The sequence below is a fragment of the Erinaceus europaeus genome, chromosome 5 (assembly GCF_950295315.1).
Source record: "Erinaceus europaeus chromosome 5, mEriEur2.1, whole genome shotgun sequence".
NCBI lineage: Eukaryota > Metazoa > Chordata > Mammalia > Eulipotyphla > Erinaceidae > Erinaceus > Erinaceus europaeus.
Window position 1 is genome coordinate 57,821,574 of NC_080166.1, and position 3,897 is coordinate 57,825,470.

Sequence of the window (3,897 nt, forward strand, 5' to 3'; positions counted from 1 at the left end):
AGTGCTCTCACCCCTGGTACACTGGAAGTAACAACCATTCTTACTTTTCTACCTAATAATTCTCTTAATTTTGAATTTATAGTAGGAATTACCTATGTTGGGCTTTGCTTCTGGGCTTTTTTGTTTATGATCAACACGACATAATTCGGCTTTCCATAAATCATTTTATTGTGCTATGTTATATTCCACACTCCATGGCTTATTTATTTATTGTCTATGAGTACTTTCCCCACTTATTCGTTATGATTACAATTGTTTTGAAAATTTCTATTTACATCATTTATTATACTTCTTATTGGTTTCTGTTAAGATTATGTTTCTGTAAGATTGCGATACTGTAGAATGTGTGTAGGATTAGTTTCAGTAATATCATCAAACTCTACGTATTATCTTTGCATAAGAATGTTTGATACTGCAACTTGGGAGGTGGCCCAGTGGATAAAGCACTGGACTCTCAAACATGATGTCCTAATTTAAATTTTTGGCTTTGCTCAATCTATAATTTGCCATTCCTTTCTGGCCTTTAGTGTTTGTGTGGAGAAATCTGCTGCTAATCTTAGGGGTTTTCCTCTGTAGGTGACTCTTTGTTTTTGTCTTGCAGCATTCAAGATCCTTTCTTTTTTTTTTTAATTTTTAAAAAATTTTATTTATTTATTCCCTCTTGTTCCCCTTGTTGTTTTATTGTTGTAGTTATTATTGTTGTTGTCGTCATTGTTGGATAGGACAGAGAGAAATGGAGAGAGGAGGGGAAGACAGAGAGGAGGAGAGAAAGATAGACACCTGCAGACCTGCTTCACCGCCTGTGAAGCGACTCCCCTGCAGGTGGGGAGCCGGGGTTCGAACCGGGATCCTTATGCCAGTCCTTGTGCTTTGCGCCACCTGCGCTTAACCCGCTGCGCTACAGCCCGACTCCCTCAAGATCCTTTCTTTATCTTTATCCCTTTTCATTCTAATTATGATTTGGCTTGGTATTTTTAAGTCTGGTTTAATTCTGTTTGGGACCCTCTGAGCTTCTTGAACCTTTATGTTTTTAATCTTGTCTAGAGTAGGGATGTTCTCAGCTATCATATCCTGTAGAATGCTTTCTTCCCTTCCCTCTCTTTTGTCCTCTGACAAGCCAATAATGCCTCTATTACTTCTTTTTAAGTCATCCCATTCGTTTCTGTTGTTGTTTTAAGTATCTCTTAATCTGTCTTTGAGATCTCTTACTTCTCTCTTAGTTTTCTCTAATTCATCCCCAATCTGGCCAATTCTGTTTTCTGCTTCACTCATTCTATTCTCTCTCCCCTCTGTTGTTTTCTGTAGCTCAGCTATCATGTTACTCTGTTCTGATACTCTACTAGCTTGTTCATCTGGTTGTGCTCTTAGCTCAGCTGTTGCCGCTTTCAACCACCTCTAATCACCTCGAGATAGTATTTCCTTTTGGAGTCTCATTTGTTGTTTCTCCATTTCTGATATTACTTTCAAATTCTTTCCACATTCCTGTGACTAATACCTCAATTAGTGTTTGGATCTGTCCTCATTCTTAAGTGCTTCTAACTTTGGGGTGGGGTTTATCTTGGATTTTGTCCTGGTTCATTTCTCCAATGATTATTCTTCTTGGTTTAACCATTGTATATGGTGTATTATGAGGTTTCTCTCCCAGTATTATTCACTCCATTAATCACACTTGCCAGGATTGACTTGTGTCTAAGTACGGTACTTAGAGTTCACAGTTGTGGAATATAACATTTGTTTCAATGTTGTCCAAATCCTAGAGGTGAACCATGGTGGCCTTTAAACGCTCTTTTATTCTTTATCTTCCCTGTAGGCTGTGGGAGCTTGAGGGATTTTTAACTATAAGTTGATTTTTTTAGCTTAATTACTCACTCCTAAACTAGAAATAAAGCAGGGTGGTGGAGAGATAGCACAGTGGTTATGCAAAGAGACTTGCATGCCACAAGGTTCCAAAGCCTCAGGCCCAATCAGCTTCTCTGACAGATGTCAAAGCCAAGAAGGGCAGCAATCCTTGGCCCTGTTAGTTTCTAAATAACAGGGGTTCTCTGGGTTCTGAGGCAATTATTCAATGTGTTGAATAACACATTGGGTTCTGAGGCAATTATTCAATGTGTCTCTGACTTCCTTAGGAGGACAATGTGGAAAGGATGCCACTATACAGCCCCACTTCTGGACCACTGGGAGTGTTGTCTTAACCTGAGTTTCCCAATCAGGTCTCTGCCGCCTCCCCACTGCTGCTCCAGCCTCCGGGGACAGTAACAATGGAGACTCACAGTTGCATTTAGAGCCTGAGGGGATCCTTTCCTCTTGTCAACAGTTTATTCGTTAATAAATTCAAACTGGAGGTTGTGCCTAAACTGGCAAACTGCCAGACTGTTATGAGTCACTCCCAAGTAGAAAAAGGGCTTTCAACCACAGGAATTGCTCCTTAGCCCCCCATCTCTGTCCATGAACCACACATGTTTGTACTCATCCATGATTTAGTGGGTTCCCAAAGTACTCCAAGTCTTATCTTGTTGTGTTCTCAGGTTATCTTCTTTGTTATTCTTCACTCTATCTTTTTCTAATACACAAATAAATTATTGCAGAAGAACTGTAGTGGTAAGGGGTGGTGGGTCCAGTTGAGAGCACACATAACAACGTACAATCTGTGCAGGTTCACACCCTAGGCCCCATCCACTTCCTGAGCAATGAAAAAGTGTCTCTCTTACTCTCTCTCTCTCTTCTTCTTCCATCTTAGTTTCGCTCTGTCTCTATTCAATAAACAAACAAACAACTCTAATAGAAAAGAATTTCTGATCCTTTATAATCTTACTAACTCTTGCCATTGTATGTTATTTTAAAATTGGAACCATTCCGGCACTATCATGACCTTCGATTTAAGTTCTAGTTCTATTTTAGTACCCTCTTGATGACTAAGGCAATTGAATACCTTTTCATATCCTCACTAGTTAATGGGTATCATCATTTAAAACACCTATTTGTTATCTCTGCTAATGTTAGTTATGCAATAAGAAAATTATGTATGTATGTATGTTCTTAGATTTGAACCTGCACCTTGTAGACTACTACATGCTAGCCAATCTTGATAGAGAGTAAAAGAAAGAGAGAGAGCCAACACCTATGGGCATCTAATCTTTGATAAGGGGGCCCAAAGGATTAAATGGAAGAAGGAGGCTCTCTTCAATAAATGGTGCTGGGAAAACTGGGTTGAAACATGCAGAAGAATGAAATTGAACCACTTTATCTCACCAGAAACAAAAATCAACTCCAAATGGATCAAAGACCTAGATGTCAGACCATAAACAATCAAATACTTAGAGGAAAACATTGGTAAAACACTTTCCCATCTACACCTCAAGGATATCTTTGATGAATCAAACCCAACTGCAAGGAAGACCAAAGCAGAAACAAACCAATGGGACTACATCAAATTGAAAAGCTTCTGCACATCCAAAGAAACTGTTAAACAAACAGAGAGACCCCTCACAGAATGGGAGAAGATCTTCACATGCCAGACATCAGACAAGAAACTAATCACCAAAATATATAAAGAGCTCAGCAAACTCAGCCGCAAAAAAGCAAATGACCCCATCCAAAAATGGGCAGAGGAAATGAACAAAACATTCACCACAGAGGAGATCCAAAAGGCTAACAAACATATGAAAAACTGCTCTAGGTCACTGATTGTCAGAGAAATGCAAATTAAGACAACACTAAGATACCACCTCACTCCTGTAAGAATGGCATACATCAAAAAGGACAGCAACAACAAATGCTGGAGAGGATGTGGGGACAGAGGAACTCTTTTACATTGCTGGTGGGAATGTAAATTGGTACAGCCTCTGTGGAGAGCAGTCTGGAAAACTCTCAGAAGGCTAGACATGGACCTTCCATATG